This window comes from Pongo pygmaeus, chromosome 19, assembly GCF_028885625.2.
Source record: "Pongo pygmaeus isolate AG05252 chromosome 19, NHGRI_mPonPyg2-v2.0_pri, whole genome shotgun sequence".
Taxonomy (NCBI): Eukaryota; Metazoa; Chordata; class Mammalia; order Primates; family Hominidae; genus Pongo; species Pongo pygmaeus.
The window spans coordinates 22,216,396-22,235,821 of record NC_072392.2 but is presented as its reverse complement, the minus strand read 5'-3'; the positions used below and the strand labels follow the sequence as shown (position 1 = coordinate 22,235,821).

General features: G+C 40.5%; 1 pseudogene; it reads right to left on the bottom strand.

Annotated features, from left to right (window-relative positions):
- Positions 1-765: 765 nt before the first annotated feature.
- LOC129017774 (ubiquitin carboxyl-terminal hydrolase 6-like) overlaps positions 766-19,426 on the bottom strand; it is a 42,211-nt pseudogene continuing 23,550 nt past the window's right edge.

The following is a 19,426-nucleotide window of genomic DNA, read 5'->3' as shown; positions in this document are numbered from 1 at the left end:
CACAGCACAGGGAAGGAAATGTGTTGGATACATAAGATGACTTTGATGTTGAAAACACCACCTCCACCACCGATAATGGATTTCATCATTCATACTTAGGTGCATATACAACCTCTAGCAACCATAATTACCACAAAGAACAGGCATTGTGTAAACTTTTATGAGGTTCTGTGTTATAAAATAATTACACAAAATGTATAAATAATGTGGGCACTAATAAGGTGAGTTTATATGTTGCAATATCTAGGGTTCCTATTGAACTTGTAGAATGTAAAACTAAATAGGTACTAACGTAAAATGATACAGTTAGAAACACTTGATTCATGAAAAATAAAAAGTGAGCAAAAAGAAATAAAGCAAAAAGCCCAAATAAGATAAAGGTGAACTTAAACACAATATCAGCAATTATATTCAATGTAAATGTACTGATGAACCAGATAAAAATACATTTCCTTAAAATAAAGTTACTTGGGTGTTAAATTTTAAAGGATGCTAAAAATACACTATGCAAACATTTACCTGCAGAAAGCTCTTGTGGTTATCTTATCAGACCAGATAATTTTAATGAACACTATTTACATCAGGAAATGTGGGACATTTTATGTGTATAAAATGAAATATTCAACAAGAACACATAACAATTGTAAAATACACATGAGTCCATGAGTGGTGGCTCATGCCTGTAATCCCAGCACTTTGGGAGGCCAAGGTGGGTGGATTGCTTCAGCTCAGGAGTTCTAGACCAGCCTGGGCAGCATGGCAAAATTGCATCTCTAAAAAGTACAGAAAAAAATATTAGCCAGGCATGGTGGCATATGTGTCTGTAGTCCAAGATGCTTGGGAGCCTGAGGTAGGAGGATCCCTTGAGCCTGAGAGGTGGAGGTTGCATTGAGCCAAGATAGTGCCACTGCACTTCCACCAGGGTGACAGTGAGATCCCATCTCAAACAAACAAACAAAACAAAAAAAAGCACGCACACAAAAAAAACCCAAAAAACATGTCCCTAATAATACATTCTATATAAAATATAAATTAGCAGGAATAAGGAAAAGAATTAATTCACAATTATAGTTATAAATAATGGCACACACTTTTATTAACTGAGTGAATCAGCAGAAAATAATTGCATATAAAAATATGTGAACAACCTGATAAACCAAACTCACCCACTGACACCAGGAGCCCAAACCTGAGGAGTAGTTGGCTAATGAATATGTATTACTGAAATGATTGAATAAGTGCAAGAAGAAATAAATGAGGCATTCATTATTTCTACCCGATTTGATGCTTCTCCTCTCTGTCCTGTGAGCAGGGGGCACTCCTGTGTCTATTCCTAGTCCCGTTCTTATCTCCTCCTCTCTCTCCCCAAGACTGAGCTGCATTCTGCAGGGTGGCTCCCATCACCCTTGAGTAAGACTGATGTGAGGAGCCCTGTCTTCCAGTGCTGCTGTTTTCATCGTGCTCTGGTTTGAATGTCTCCCTTCCAAAAGGATTTATACTTAATTGCCAGTGTGATAGTACTAACAGGTATGGGCCTTCAAAAGGTGATATAGTCTTGAACATGGAGACCTCATGGTTGGGATCAGGGCTCTTATACAAAGGCTGGAGGTAGCGGTGTGCTCTGTCTCTCTTTACACCATCTGCCAAGTGAGGACACAGAAAGAAGACACTTATCAGATGACAGTGCCTTGATCCTGAACTTCCCAGCCTCAAAAACTGTGAGAAGACCAGGTGCAGTGGCTCATGCCTGTTACAGTTACACTGATCTTAATGAATAGGAAGATTTTTCACTTCAAACTCTCCTGACAAACAAAAGGACAGTCTCCTAATCCATGAAGGGAGAAGGCAGAAGTAAATTAAATCTAAAAGAACACACAGGCCCTAGTGCACTGGTATGCTTGTGCACACACACTCAACTCAGCAGCGTGCCAGAGCCACATGACTATGTACAGTGGGTGTTGGGGGCTCCAGGCTCAGTTGCTCTTCTAGAGTCCACAAAGGGCTAGCTTAAGCTTCCTCTCTCCACAGAGCCAGAAGTTCAACCTCTCCTGAAGTTCAAATTCACCACATTGTACCCTTGTGGCAGTTCTCACATCGCACTGAATTGTAGTTACTGGTCTACCTGATTGATCTCTTCTTCTAGGTTATAAGCTTTTTAGGAAAAGGAACTACCAAATATTTGTAGAAAGATCCATCTCTGTATTCAACATAAAAACCTTGTACAGAAAGTGTTTTAAACGCTGCTGCAGGAAAAGTCTTATTTTCAAAAATAACAAAACCTCCTGTTTGTTCATGTCTTCTTTCTTTTATGCTAGATTCCTGCTCTCTCAGAGGCAGGACTGTAACATACCAGGAAGGGTGGAAGCCTCCAGAGATCCAGCTTCTGTGTTGCTAAGCAGTGGGTCTTACACTTGGAACAGTAGTACATGTCATTTTCCCCTAGCTCTTCCTCACTGGTGAAAGCACGGAGACAGCTGTCCAGGTTGATGGGCTTGGCTTGTGCTCGCCGACTCTGCTGCACACTTTCATGCTTATCTACAACATGTAGGTAGAGGGAACAGGAGGAAAGGGGTATGTGGGAAGGCATTTAAACTGGTGATACAGCTATGCATCAACCTCTCGGTCACTCACCCTTATTTTACTCTATATAAGGAAAAAGAAAATACAACTGGCTGGGTATGGTGGCTCAGGCCTGTAATCCCAGCACTTTAGGAGGCCGAGGTGGGGGGAATTGCTTGAGTCCAGGAGTTGGAAACCAGCCTGGCCAACAGAGTGAGATTTTTCTCTGTAAAAGAAAAATCTAAAAATTAGCTGGGCATTGTGGTGCACGTCTGTAGTCCCAGCTACTCAGGAGGATTGCTTGAGCCTGGGAGCAGAGGTTGCAGTGAGCTGTGATTATGCCACTGCACTCCAGCCCAGATGACAGAGAGACACCCTGTCTCAAAAAAAAAGGGAAAAGAAAACACAACCCAAACTAGAGTCTGAGCAAATACAGCATCTACACATTTATTCACAAATGTTACATCGTAACATTCTGGATAAAATTTCTACTTATATAACCATAGCTTTTCTTGAAAAATTTTTGAATGCTTCAAAATGACAAAAACAAAACGAATTGCATTTATTTAACAACTTTGGAATCTTATAAAGGATTACATGTGAGTTGGCCCTCAAGCCAGGGGTGCTGATAGTAAGCCATTTATTTTTAATCAGAAAGCCAGAGCATTATTAGTATGCTGCAGAGTTTACAGAGGCTAGGAGAAATAATGTGAAACACAGAAACCAGAGCTGGATGAAATAAGGGCACAGAAAACTCACAATGAGAAGACAACACAGCAGAGCATGAAACACCACAGGGTACAACTCATTTGCATCTGATCCCATGTATCACAGAGTTATCAGACTACCAAGTCTATAATTATCTGTCTCCTCCCTCATAGGGCCTTTTTATCTGAGATGGCAACAAAAAGAAGAACAAGCTCAAGAGTGTGCTGCTTTTGTTGAGAAGGCCCCTAATACCCACCCAAACCTTTGGGGTCCTGTTAATCAGCATGTTAGGCTGTGGAGCAAGAAGGAGTTAAGTGTAAGAAAGGAGAGAGAGCAAAGAATGGGTGGGGTGCATGGATGTATGTTGGGGATGGTGTAGAATGAAGAAGAAGGAGAGAAGGAAGGATCTAGAGTGCAGCAAAAAAGAAAGAATTTTTCCCTCTCCATGCCTGGCTGCTACTTGACAAACAATCAAGAACCATAGAGCTGGGAACTTTCTGTTTGTCCCTCTAATGTATGGGAAGGTGGGTGAAGCATCAGGGTTATGAATGCTACCATAAGACTTCACACAGTATATATTTGTGTCCCAAAGCAGAGCCCGGACCACAAGGCCCACACTGACTGCCTCTCTGTGGCAAACATCACATATGTCCATCACCCACCCTATTTATTGCTCCTCCCTTCCAGAGGTGAACTTCCTCCATGAATTTCCCTTCCTGAAACTCATGATGGGAACCTCAGGCTGCCTGGAATACAAATTGGCACAGCTCAGGACATTCAGCTTAGCATGGGTTTTTCAGGCGAGACTTTTTCCCTATATGAGAGTCACGAGGCTGTCAAATGCTGTTACAAACTAGCAAGGTTGGGTTTGATCATGCAGTTAAGGCTCTAGCACTGCATAACTATCCAGGCTAAAGAGCTCATTTAAAAAGGGGAACTTAGAGGAAAATTCTTTTTTTAGAAAGGGAAATCTGGCTTGGACTTGGGTTATAGACTTCTTTTTTGAGTACAAATTCTGTAGTAACAAGATATTAACTGTCATCATCTTTTGAACTGGTCACTCAAGGAAAAAACTGACGTGCTTCAAAAGGAAACATGCTGTATCATAGTTGTTGGAATGAGTAGAAAAAGGGGTGTATCATATATGATAGTGTTTCCTTTCTCATAGCCAGTTAAATATTATCTCTATTATCTCTACCAGGAACACTTTATGGCCAACCACAAATTAGAGTAAGCTAGTAAAGAATGTTGATCTTTATTGACTATATTTTCTGTGGAACACAGGCTACAGTGCTAGATGAAGACAGGGAGGAAAGAAGGCTGATAAAAAACATATTTGTGGACTGTACTGACAATAATTTCTATTTATCAGTAAAATTTCCCAAGGTGATAAAGATTCCCTTTACCTCTTGGGATCCATGCTTACATCTTCTACTATTGTTTAAACAGTCTATAAATTACTTATAGGCACCCTCTTCTTTTTCAGAGTTGCTTTAAAGCTCGTCTTAACACAAAACACAGGAAATGAAGTATTAGTTTTCATATAAGACTATTAAAAAAAAAGAGAGAGGCCTAAGAATTTGTCTAGTTTAATTTTCTTTTTTTCTTTCTTTCTTTTTTTTTTTTTTTTTGAGACAGGGTCTTGCTTTGTTACCCAGGCTGGAGTGCACTGGTGAGATCACAGCTCACTGCAGCCTTGATCTCTTGGGCTCAAACAATCCTCCAACCTCAGCCTCCCAAGCAGCTGGGACTATAGGTGCACACCAGCACATCTGGCTAATTTGTGCATTTTTTGTAAAGACAGGGTGACATCATATTGCCCAGGCTGGCATCTAGTTTAATTTTCTGCTGAGGAATCTGAGTTCCAAACAGGAGAGAAATGAAAAGGATAAGAGTGATTGTCCCTCTATTTTTTTCTGATTACTAGTATAATATTCATGTGGAAATTTTGGAAAGCACAGAAAAATGTAAAAAGGCAGGAGATCCTTTTATATTCTTAATACAAAGGCAACCACTGTCAAAATATTGGCAGATTTTCTTCTGTCCTTTTTCCCAAATAGTATTTTTTTCAATATTGAAGGTATTATTTCCAGTATATGCAACTTTATGTCTTGTTTTTAAAAAAATGTTCACATATCATAAGCATGTTCCCATAAATGTTAGCAAAAACCCCTGGTAATCATTTTCAACAACTGCATTATATTTTATCCAATGAATACACCATGCTTTATTTAACCATTCCTCTAATGTGAGACAAATTTAAGTTGTTAATAACTTTTTACTCTCCTAAAAAATGCTATGATGATATCTGCCTGCAAATTATGGAGTAATTACAGAGTATTCTCCCCTCAGATAAATTCCTAAAAGGGAAATCACTGGAATAAAAAATATAAAGCATATGGGCAATAATCCCAATTTAAACCATGGTATCTCTTTTGTCTACATGACTTTCTAAGCACATGCAGAAACTCTACATGTAGTGGAGCCCAGATTAGTCATATGGCCCCACTCCCTAGCAAGGCATCAATAGCCCTTCCTTTCCACGGTATCCTAAGTGCATCACTGAAAGTCGAAGTAGGGTGAGATTTAACAGGTCATGTAGGCCGTTTCCTATAAGCAGGATGTCCTAAAGAGCTTTCCAGATTGCACACTGGATTTGTTAAAAAGGGGAAGAGATTTATAGAGCCAAATAATTTATCATCATTGACAGTAATGTCTTGTCAGAATAATGCCCTGTCAGATTTTGTGCTGACAAAGATTTATGAATCTATCAACTGGTAAATTTTTCCCTCCTTGCTAGTGAGCATGATCTAGAACATTAGTTTCTCTTCAGCTTTCTTTAGCTTTAGCCTAGTGATCTTTCATTTGACAAGTATCCACAAATTATACTTATTCCTGGCTAGAAAGGGCTCCCAGGAGCCTTGGTGTGTGGGGCATATTTTGGGATCTAAATAGGAAACTAGGTCTAGAATTTGTAATTTCCCCAGTCCTCCATAGGATAACAAGACAGAAAAGTCAGTTACCATTACTAACTTATCCAAAGGGAATGCTTTAAAAAATAGTAAAGGAAATTTCTGCCTATCAAGAGCCATAAAAATGCAAAAACCACTACAATTCCTCATATGACTTAAGGAACTCCTTTGACTCTGTGGCTTTTACCTCTCTATCAGATTCTTAATGTCTTTACCTTTCAAATAATATTTGGTTGATTAAAAACTGCCTGAGGTGAACATTTTTAGGTATGAGTTAAAATTATTTCTGAAGCAACATTTTCAAAATTTAAAAATTGCTCTGGCCAGACAGTGAAAATAGAAGAATGTGAAGTGTGAAGAGTGGCCATTGAGATGTGCTCTTAGGTATCCAAAATTGAAACATTTCAATCCTTTCTCTAACTTTTCTGATCACTATGCCTATTAAAGGTAGCAGCTATAGCCCTGGGACACATTTGAACTAAGTAACCGTGATTACCAAATGCTGCAACTTCAATAATATTTAACAGAGAGATGCTTATTGATATGTCATGGCCAGACACAGTTTGGTTTCAAGGTTCACTGATTAATATTTTTGAAATTTCGTGCCTGCCATAGTTTGGATATGGTTTATTTGTCTCCACCAAAATGCATGTTGAAATCTGATTCCCAATGTGGCATTTTTAGGAGGTGGGGCCTAGTAGGAGGTGTTTGGGTCATAGGGGTGAAACTTTCATAAATGGTTTGTGCCATTCTTGCATTAGTGAGTTCTCTTCTGAGAACTTAGTTTCCAAGACAGTGGGCTGTTAGAAAGTGAGGATCTTCCTCCTGTTTGGTCCTCCCTCTTGCCTGTGTCTGTTCTCCTTTGATCTTCTCTGCCATGTTATGATGCAGCACAGAAGCCTTTGTCAGAAGCAAGGACCTTGACCTTGAACCTCCCAGGCTGCGGAACAGTAAGCTAAGTAAACCTCCTTTCTTTATAAGTTACCAGCCTCACGTACTCTGTTATAGCAACACAAAATGGACAAAGACAATGCCCCAATACAATGAACTTCAGAAGGTGGAAAATGAAAAAGCTCAAGCAAACATGTCAATATATTAGGTGTCATAGAGGATGCCAATGAAGGCTTTTCTGGTTGTTTTTAAATTGTCTAAAACAGAAATGGCATAACAGTTACACTGGGGGAAATTTCCCATATAAAATCCACCATTTTATGGTAGCCCTAAATACTTACCCTTTCCTGGGACATTTGATAGCGGAGGTGAAGGGCTGTGGGGTCCCAATCCACAGCAATATAGGCATTTCCAATGAAAGCTCTGTCTTCCCCACAATCAATTTTACACCCTCTGCAAAATCTAAAAAGGGGGGAAAGATCCACAGAGGAAGAAATAATTATGAAGGAATTTAAGTTTTCTTAATAAAAAATATTCTCCCTTCCTACTTTTCTGCTTTCCTCTTGGGCCTCACAGTTTGTCATGGGCTTCTAACTTCAGACTCTGATAAATGTAGGGATACTTATTAATAATTGTTACCATTTCAGGGAATCATGCTTTTCACTTTTCAAGTCTTTATTTTTACAAAGTACTTGATAACCATCTGTTAATCACAGGAAGATGTGAACTTTATGGCAAATAAATGACATGGGAATTGGCTGTTTGAGATACTACAGCACTCAAGAAATTCCAAATTCAGTTATTTAATGCTCTGAGGTAGGACAATTTATCTGGTATAACACCTAGCTCCTTGTTTGTAAAATGGCAGATTAAATAAATGCATATAAAAGTTTACAGAGGCTGGGCATGGTCGTTCATGCCTGTAATCCCAGCACTTTGGGAGGCCGAGGTGGGTGGATCACCTGAGGTCAGGAGTTCGAGACCAGTCTGACCAACATGGTGAAACTCTGTCTCTACTAAAACTACAAAAATTAGCCAGGCACGGTGGTGGGCACCTATAATCCCAGCTACTTGGGAGGCTGAGGCAGGAGAATTGCTTGAACCTGGAAGGCGGAGGTTACAGTGAGCCAAGGTCATACCACTGCACTCCAGCCTGGGCGACAGAGTGAGACTATGTTTCAAAAAAAAAAAAAAAAGTTTATAGAGTTGCAGCGGTAGGGTGGGAGATGGGGTAGGGGAGGAGGATATAATAAAGTCATGGTTCCAATGCCTACTTTATTAATATTATTATTATTTTTCTTGAGATGGGGCCTCGCTCTGTCACCTGGGCTGGAGTGCAGTGGCACGATCTGGGCTCACTGCCAGCTCCACCTCCCGGGTTCAAGCAATTCTCCAGCCTCAGCCTTCCAAGTAGCTGGGACTACAGGTGCCCGCCACCATGCCTGGCTAATTTTTTGTATTTTTAGTAGAGACGGGGTTTCAACGTGTTAGCCAGGATGGTCTCGATCTCCTGACCTTGTGATCTGCCCACCTCCGCCTCCCAAAGTGCTGGGATTACATGTGTGAGCCACCATGCCTGACCAATGCCTACTTTAGACTCAGTTTGCTAAGTCTATTGCAGTTCTCTAAAGGTGGACTTTAGTATCATTAGGCACTTTCCCTGCTGTAACAGCAATGACCAATCAATCTCTGTAACTCTTTAAAAACCAAGAACAGATTTCCAGCAAAGTCTAGTAAAGACTAAGGTCTACTGTGCTCAGAACTGGCAAACATTTATATTTAAGGAGAGGCTTGGCATGGTGGCTCACACCTATAATCTCAGCACTTTGGGAGGCTGAGGTGGGTGGATCACCTGAGGTCAGGAGCTCGAGACCAGTCTAACATGGTGAAACCCCATTTCTACTAAAAATGCAAAAATTAGCTGGGTACAGTGGTGTGCACCTGTAGTCCCAGCTACTCGGGAGGCTGACATAGGAGAATTGCTTGAACCTGGGAGGCAGAGGTTGCAGTGAGCCAAGATTGAGCCACTGCACCCCAGCCTGGGTGACAGAGTGAGACTCCATCTCAGAACAAAACAAAACAAAACAAAACAAAAAAGGAGAGGTGAAGTTATGGAGTAATAAATGTTTATCACAAGCTATGAATCTGGTATGGACTGTAGTTTATAAAACCAGCTAAGTCTCAAAAGCAAAACTTATCTATTGACCTCAAAAGGAAGTGAAAAACATTTTTTGAGGCAGAGTTTCACTCTTGTTGCCCAGGCTGGAGTGCAATGGCACAAGCTTGGCTCACTGCAACTTCTGCCTCATGGGTTCAAGTGATTCTCCTGCCTCAGTCTCCCAAGTAGCTGGGATTACAGGCACGCATCACCATGCCCCACTAATTTTTGTATTTTTAGTAGAGATGGGGTGTTACCAGGTTAGGCTGGTCTCAAACTCCTGATCTCAGGTGATCCACCCACCTCGGCTTCTCAAAGTGCTGGGATTACAGGCGTGAGCCACCGTGCCCAGCCACAATTCTTAAGTTTCTCATTATTCACTATTTACTTCTCAAAATTGGAAATCTTAGGAAAACTGTATCATATCTAAAGCTGAAATTCTACTAATGTAATTCTTTTGCAGGTCACTTTACCTATACTGTGGGCACCAAGCACAGGAGTTCCCATCCTTCTGCACAACTCATAGAGTGAATGGATATTGATAGCCGATACTGTCATCATGGAAAGAGAAGAGAACAAAAAGAGTGTAAGAAGCATTTCTGGTTCAAGGTCCAACTCCTTTTCATTTTCTCCTGAAGTAATCCTAGGAAGGGGCATTTGTCACAGCAGTATGCTCATGTTGACAGCTCAACGTTACTTCCCCTAATCCATTAGCTGCAGCCCAGTACCAAATACACTCTGGCTTCCCATCCTCTATCTGGGCTTACAGAAGGGTAGACATATGACTGCCAGATGTCTCTAAGGGAGCCATGTGGCCCATGAAAATTTTACAAGATAAGCTAATCATGAAATCAAATACCAATTATCCTTCAGCCTTAATTCTATCAGAGGATTTAATTCACATTAAACTAAAATAATTAGATCTTTCCATGACAAGAACACTGACACATTGCAGAAAGCTGTATATTTAGAAGTCTTCTTGAATCAGAATCACTGATGTGGTACATGCTAAGTACTGCCTTAACTACTCAGAGTTATAAGCTACATACCATTTTTGGGGTAACTTCTTTTTTTTTTAGTATACTTTATGTTTTAGGGTACATGTGCACAATGTGCAGGTTAGTTACATATGTATACATGTGCCATGTTGGTCTGCTGCACCCATCTCACACCAGTTAGAATGGCGATCATTAAAAAGTCAGGAAACAACAGGTGCTGGAGAGGATGTGGAGAAATATGAACACTTTTACACTGTTGGTGGGACTGTAAACTAGTTCAACCATTGTGGAAGTCAGTGTGACGATTCCTCAGGGATCTAGAACTAGAAATACCATTTGACCCAGCAATCCCATTACTGGGTATATACCCAAAGGATTATAAATCATGCTGCTATAAAGACACATGCACACGTATGTTTATCGCGGCACTATTCACAATAGCAAAGACTTGGAACCAAGCCAAAAGTCCAACAACGATAGACTGGATTGAGAAAATGTGGCACATATACACCACGGAGTAACTTCTTTTAACTGCCAATGATTATGTCAAGATGGCCCTGTGAATTTTCCAACTTTTAAAACAATTTACTCATCCTTACCCTAACAAGGAGCAGTGCAACAATTTATACATATTATTGAAACATAAGCTGTACACCTTAGATGCATATAAAATTCCTACTTGTCAATTATAGTTCAATAAAGCTGGGGGTGGGAGAGAAGGAAGCAATGCAAGGAATGTAACATAAGAGTGGCATACTTTACAGCTCATCTGGCAACTGATAGGGGTTATTACATGGGCTATTAAAGGTAATGAAACCATGATAAAGAGTCACTGTAAGGGCAAAAGTGAGAATCACATCTGGCATAGGAGTTCCCATCTTTCTGCATAACTCATCCAGTGAATGATCACTGATAGACTGTACTGTCTAGTACCATGTCCAACTCAGGCCAGCATTAAATGAGGAATCAAAAGAAAGATAATGGGATAAAACAACCAAGTAGCACTCTCACAGAAAGCTGTGCAGCACTTCTCTTCTGAAAATTTCTTTTACCTTTTTGCTCTAACTGAATGAAGCCTGGCTTTCTTGAGAATCCTGCTCCCCCTGCAGACTTTTTCCATTTTACTTTTTGAGACGGGGTATCACTCTTGTTGCCCAGGCTGGAGTACAATGGCATGATTATGGCTCACAGCAGCCTGCACCTTTCTGGGCTCAGGTGATCCTCCCACATCAGCCTCCCAAGTAGCTAGGATTACAGGCATGCACCACCATACCTGGCTAATGTTTACATTTTTTGTAAAGATGGCATTTTGCCATGTTGTCCAGCCTGGACTTGAACTCCTGGGCTCAAGTGATCTTCCTGCCTCAGCCTCCTAAAGTGCTGGGATTACAGGCTTGAGTCACCACACCCTACCCTCTGCACCTTTTTTTCTAATACATTCCAGAACCTGGAGGTAAAATAGATCTCTTCCTTATTCCTATGCCACTTGTACATGATCTCTTCTTCTTTCCTTTTCTAAAACATTCCAGCTTTTTTGTAGCATGTGCTACTGAATTATGCCACTGGCTATTCCTCCTTGGAAGGTACATATCTTCTTTACTCACTAAAGATTGTAGCACCCAGTTCACTGTGTTTTTTCTCCACCACTTCTCCTGTTATTATTCTTGGTGACATCAACATCAATGCAATTAATACAACAGTAACTTGGTCTTCTCTCTTCAACAATAACTTCCCCCACCCTATATGTAAACCCTCTCCAAATGTCATATTCTAGACCTTGTGAATACAAACTTTTCTGCCTCCAAAATCTCAATTCCCAGTATCCTACTTTGCAACCACAACCTCCTATCTTTTTAGGTTACTTACTTATTCAAACATCCCTATTCTAATGATTCTTTCACCCAAAAGAAACCTCCAATCGCTGCCCTGAAATCCTCACTTGCCTCTTTACCCACTGTCCCTGAAAATAATCACTCTTCTACATAGACCCTTAATTCCAGGATTTTGTCCATTTCATCTAAAATTTCCAATTTATTGACATAAACATTCAAGAAGTTGAGAACTATACAATGAACACCCCATGTATTCATTACCCAACTCTAAAAATCATCAACTCCAGGCCACTCTTATTTCATCCACAACTTTACCAAGTACCACTAGAATCAGGTGAGAGCTACCATGCCTGGCTATCTTTTTTAATGTCCAAAGGACCATTCTCTCTTTAAACCACTCCAATCTCTACTCCTTTACCTATACTAAAATAGCTTTCACAAAGATCACCAAAGACCATGTTATCAAATCCAGTGGGCAATTCCCAGTCCTCTGCAGCATTTGAAACAACCATCACTCCTTTCTTGAAATACTTTCTTCACTTAACTCCTGGTTTTCTTCTTACATTACGGGCTGCTCCTTCTCAATGTCTCTCCCTCCCTCTCTCTCTCTCTCTCTCTCTCTCGAGACAGCGTCTTGCTCTGTCACCCAGGCTGGAGTACAGTGGTGTGATCTCAGCTGACTGCAACTTCCACCTCCAGGGTTCAAGCGATTCTCATGCCTCAGCCACCCAAGTAGCTGGGATTACAGGCATGTACCACCATGCCTGGCTAATTTTTTGCATTTTTAGTAGAGACGGGGTTTTGCCATGTTGGGCAGGTTGGTCTTGAACTCCTGGCCTCAACTGATCCTCCCACCTCGGCCTCCCGAAGTGCTGGGATTACAGGCATGAGCCACTGCACCCAGCCTCGATCTCTTTTGATGCTTTTTTTTCCCTTTTCAATCTCTAAATGTCGGAATGCATATGAACTCAGTTCAGAGTTCATGTATAGATCATGGGAATCTTCTCTATTTAAATCTCACTCTCGAAATGTCAATCATCTGGTCTCAGGGCTTTAAATACCACCTATTTGTTGATGACATTTATATTTATATCTCCAGCAGAGGACATTCAAGTGAATTTCCCCCTTGAATATATAATAGACTTCTTGAATTTAACTTCATTCCTGTCTTTTCTTGCCAAAATCTGCTACTTCCCCAGTTTTCCTTTTTCCATTAAATGGTACCACCATTCACAAACAATTGTTCAGGGTAAAAAGGCAGCCTGGGCCAGGTGCAGTGGCTCAGGCCTGTAATCCCACCACTTTGGGAGGCTGAGGTGGGATCATGAGGTCAGGAGATTGAAACCATCCTGGACAACATGGTGAAACCCTGTCACTACTAAAAATACAAAAATTAGCCAAGTGTGGTGACGTGCACCTGTACTCCCAGCTACTCGGGAGGCTGAGGCAGAAGAATTGCTTGAACCTGGGAGGTAGAGGTGCAGTGAGCCGAGATCATGCCACTGCACTCCAGCCTGGTGACAGGGCAAGATTCCATTCCCCACCCCCCCACAAAAAAAGAAGTCAGCCTGGATTCCTCTTTCCCTATACTCCACATCCAATTCATTAGCAAGTCCTGGGAAAAGCCCTCGTCTAGAAGCTCTTTCATTCAATTACTTGACTTCAAATTTAATCTTGTCCAACTTTCATCTTTACTGAACACAACATTCATTAACTAAACTGCTTATCTATTATTTGCAGTTTTCCTTTAGGATTTATTTAAATCTTAAAATAAATATTCTAAATAATTATTTATTTAAATAACTTATTTTGGCCGGGCGCGATGGCTCATTCCTGTAATCCCAGCACTTTGGGAGGCTGAGGTGGGCAGATCACTGGAGGTCAGGAGTTTGAGACCAGCCTGGCCAACCTGGTGAAACCCTGCCTGTACTAAAAATACAAAAACTAGGCAGTCATGGTGGCGGGCACCTGTAATCTCAGTGACTCGGGAGGCTGAGGCAGGAGAATCACTTGAACCCGGGAGGTGGAGGTTGCATTGAGCCAAGATCATGCCACTGCACTCCAGCCTGGGTGACAGAATGAGACTCCGTCTCAAAAAAATACAAAATAAAAATAAATAAATAACTTATTTAAATAAAGATTTATTTAAATCCTTAAATTTAAATCTGCCCAGGTTTGGTGGCTCACACCTATAATACCAGTACTTTGGGAGGCTGAGGTAGGTGGATCACTTGAGGCCAGGAGTTTGAGATCAGCCTGGCCAACATGGTGAAACCCTGCCTCTACTAAAAATACAAAAATTAGCTGGGTGTGGTTGGAAGCATCTGTAATTCCAGCTACTCAGGTGTCTGAGGCATAAGAATCACTTGAACCTGGAGGCAGAGTTTGCAGTGAACCAAAATCACACCACTGCATTCCAGCCTGGGTGACAAATTAAGAATCTGTCTCAAAAAAAAAAATAAAAAGATGTATTTATCCTAAGCCCTACCCTAATCATCAAAAGACCCCATATCATAACAAATAAGTAAATAACTTTTTTTAGTTACCATAAAATAGAACTCTCATTTGTACCATGATGGCAAGAAAATGATCTACAGGCTGGGTGCGGTGGCTCACGCCTGTAATCCCAGCACTTTGGGAGGCTGAGGCAGGTGGATCACCTGAGGTTGGGAATTTGAGACCAGCCTGACCAACATGGAGAAACCCCATCTCTACAAAAAAAAACAAAATTAGCCAGGCATGGTGGTGCATGCCTGTAATCCCAGCTACTCAGGAGGCTGAGGCAGGAGAATCATTTGAACCTGGGAGGTGGAAGTTGCAGTGAGCCAGGATCGTGCCATTGCACTCCAACCTGGGCAACAAGAGGAAAACTCTGTCATAAAGAAAAGAAAAGAAAAGAAAAGAAAATGATCTACAATTTGATTGAGATAAAAATAAGACATCATCACAATCCCAAAAATTATTCAGAGTAAATGCATTTACTAATCAAATAGAACAGTGGTAGAAAAAAGGGAAATAAAACAGAAAATGTTAATTATTTTTATCTAGATTTATGAAATTACTTCACGTTAAAATGACATGGTAAGGGAAAAAGAAAAAAGAATGACATGGTATGGAAATAATCCAACAGAATTATTTTTTGTATCATGAGACTTTTTCAGAGTTCATTTATGCAGTTACTCTCATCCTGAATTTCAGAGGACTGAGATTATACAAATTTCCTGGTGAATTCATACTCTCTACTTTTGCAACACAGAAGACAAGGATATTATTTGAAGCATTAGCAGGACGAATCCAGGCAAAAGATTAGAGAATGGAAGGATTATTAGACACTAGAATGTTTGGCAAAAGGAAGCTGTATCATCTCTCCTACTCAAAATATCAAACCAAATGGTTGAATTGTATGCTGTCTGAGTGGTTCTTCCAATAGTGATTAACTTGACATAGGCTGGGTCCTATCAGTCATGTAGAATTCATATAAATTATTTTTCTAGAGTTTGGAAACCACAGGTTAAGATGGATCCCCTGAACTCACTGATCCTGGGCAAGATTACTAGCTTCCTGAGGTGGGAGTGACCTCGCTAACCAGGATACTTGCATCCAAACTGCATCATATAGGTCTTTCTTCTGGGTATGTACAGTACATGGAACAACCAATGGCATTCCAAAGAGGCTGGGGCTATTCTCCTGAGGTGACAGGAAATACAGTTCTGTCCTCATCTGTATGTATAAACGAGAATAGAGAGTTGAGAAGACAGGCCTCTGATTCCTCCCTTTAGTTCTTCTAACCCTGCCAATGACAGGCATTATCACCGTTTCAGATTAGTCACTATCACATTCTTCTCTATGTTTATAAAACCATCTTTATTGACACAAAGACAATGGTTACGGTGGAGTCATTAAAAGCACTGAGGTATTGCCAGTTTTAGAATTGTTGTCTATTCTAACAAACTTGGGTTTCAGCAATTAATATATTCAAACCACAGTTTTCTCTGATAAACATTTCTCACATACACTGAATCACATGTAAAAACTAGTAATAGCTTCATAGCTAAAGGCTTTTAAACAATTAAGACTCTTTCTTTCTCCAGAAAATATGCCAGTAAACTGGGTGTGGTGGCTCATGCCTGTAATCCCAGCACTTTGGGAGGCTGAGGCAAGAGGATCCCTTGAGCCCAGGAGTTTGAGATCAGAATGGGCAATGTAGGGAGACCCCATCTCTATAAAGAAATAAATACAATTAGCTGGGCATGGTGGCATGTGTCTGTAGTCTCAGCTATACAGGAGGCTGAGGTGGGAAGATTGCTTGAGTCTGGCAAGTTGAGGGTACAGTGAGCTGTGATCATGCCACTACACTCCAGCCTGGAAGGTAGAGTGAGACCTGTCTCAAAAAAGAAAAAGAAATGAAAAGATGCCAGTGGAAAAAAAAAAAAATAGACTCCCTCAACTATAGTTTTCTAGGGATAAGCTGTTGATAGTGGTTGTTGGAGTGGCAATTCCCAAAGTTTTGGAGATTTGTGAAACCTAGTAATTCTATTTTGTAACAAGCTTATCCACCTTCCTAAAAGCAGTTAAGTGATTTTAATCTTTTTTTGTTTTTGTTTTTTAAATACAGGATAGGATAAAAGTAAGGTAAAGTTTTTAAAAATTTGCTTTGAGTATATTAAAGAGATATTTATGATATTCCTTAATATAGAGATACTGCACAGAATTATGCTGGAAATGGTTGTTTAATAAACATTTAGTATAATGGAATGGTTGGTGGGAGTTGCAGGTTATCCAAAGCTGCTGAATCTTTGAACATTTAATTCCCTAAGAAGTTTCGTATTTATTGAGTAGTTAGAAAAGCTAAATCAACAACTTCTCAACTCACTAGGGGTTAAGTTAGCTAGTTTCTAAGTAAAAAGACCCTTCTTTATTCAGATTATTAAGCATTTTATTTTGTCATTTTCATTTAAGCTTAAATACATAATTTTAAGACCCTATTTCATATGTTACTATTATTATAAGACCCAGAGAAATCCAGACAGAGTTCAGTACAAATATTTTATAAAATTTTAAAACATAGCTAAACCCACACAATTTTCATCCTCTCATTAAGGAACTTCTCCTAGTGCCCTAGGGCCCATAGTTTCTCAGTTACTACTGAGATAAATTCTACTCCCAGTTATTAACATGGTTAGAAAATTCCAGCCAGGGCAAGGTGCAGTGGCTCACGTCTGTAATTCCAGCAATTCGGGAGGCCGAGGCAGGCAGATCATGAGGTCAGGAGTTCGAGACCAGCCTGGTCAATATGGTGAAACCCTGTCTCTACTAAAAATACAAAAATTATCTGGGCATGGTGGCAGGTGCCTGTAGTCCCAGCTACTTGGGAGGCTGAGGCAGGAGAATCACTTGAACCCAGGAGGCAGAGAGTACAGTGAGCCAAAATCATGACATTGCACTCCAGCCTGGGCTGGGTGACAATAGCAAGACTCTCCCCCCCACCAAAAAAAAAAAGAAAAGAAAAAAAGAAACCTTAAACCAAGGGCTACTAATTCAGAGAAAAATAAAAATCAGAGGTAAAAGCGTACATTTCTGGCTGGACGTGGTGGCTCATGCCTGTAATTTCAGCACTTTGGGAGGCCAAGGTGGGTGGATCACCTGAGGTCGGGAGTTTGAGACCAGCCTAACCAACATAGAGAGACCCTGACTCTTCTGAAACAAAATTAGCCAGGTGTGGTGGTGCATGCCTCTAATCCCAGCTACTCAGGAGGCTGAGGCAGGAGAATCACTTGAACACAGGAGGCGGAGGTTGCGGTGAGTTGAGATTGTGTCACTGCACTCCAGCCTGGGCAACAAGAGTGAAACTCCATTGCAAAAAAAAAAAAAAAAAAAAAGTACATTTCAAATAATTACCACAAAGCAACTAGCTTTCCATTATCACTGAGTTTAAGAAACAGAATATAGTGAGCACTCAAAAGCCTCCCATTTGCTTCCTCCAAATCACAAATTCTCCCTTCCTAACAAAGATAACTATTATTCTAAATGTTATAGTAATCACTTTCTTGCTTTTCTTTACAGTTTTATATCCTTTTCAGAAGTCAATAAACACTAGATTTCATTTTCCCTGTTTTAAAAGTTTTTATATTTATAAATAGAATTACTTAATTAGTGTTTTTTGTTTGTTTGTTTTTTGAAACAGGGTCTAGCTCTGTCATCCAGGCTGGAGCACAGTGGTGTGATCTCAGCTTGCTGCAATCTCCACTTTCTGGGCTTGAGAGATTCTCTTGCCTCAGCCTCCCAAGTAGCTGGGGCTACAGGTGTGTGGCACCACGCTGGCTAATTTCTGTATTTTCTGTAGAGATGGGGTTTCACCATGTTGCCCAAGGCTGGTCTTAAACTCCTGGGCTCAAGCAATCAGCCCACCTCAGCCTCCCAAAATGCTGAGATTACAGGTGTGAGCCACTGTGCCTAGCCTAATTCTTTTTTGTCTGGCTTCTTTCCATCAACATTAGGTTTATGAGATTCGTTTATACTGGATATAACTACAAGTCCATTCATTTTCATTCCTGCATAATGTTCTATTATCTTAATATATCTCAACTTCCCAATCCCTTCTACAACTAATGGACATGTAATGTGTTCATTTTGGGGCTACTATAGATAACGCTGCTATGAATATTCTTGTACATATCTCCTGGTACATATATCTTTTGGATGGATACCTACAGGTAGAACTGCTTATCTTTAACTAGAAAATTGTATTGCAAAATAGTTGTATTAATTTATATTCTCATCAGCATGGTATGAGAGTTCCTGTTGCTCTACTTAGCAACTCTGCCAGTCTGTTTAATTTTACCTGTTCAGGTGAGTGCACTGATATAATAATATTGTTTTAATTTATATTACACTGATTACTAGTGTCGTTGATCACTTTTTTTTTTTTTTGAGACAGAGTCTCACTCTGTGGCCCAGCCTGGAATGCAATGGCATAATCTCGGCCCACTGCAACCTCTACCTCTGGGGTTCAAGCGATTCTCCTGCCTCAGCCTAGCGAGTAGCTGGGACTATATTCGCCCACCACCACACCCAGTTAATTTTTGTATTTTTAGTAGAGATGGAGTTTCACCATATTGGCCAGGCTGGTCTTGAACTCCTGACCTTGTGACCCATCCATCTCGGCCTCTCAAAGTGCTGGGATTATAGGCCTGAGCCACCGCACCCGGCCAGGTTATCAATTTTAAAGAAGTCCAATTTAATCTTTTCTTTTATTCGAGTAGTGTCAGGAATGTATTCACCATTATTATCTTCCAAGGGCTGTTTCAT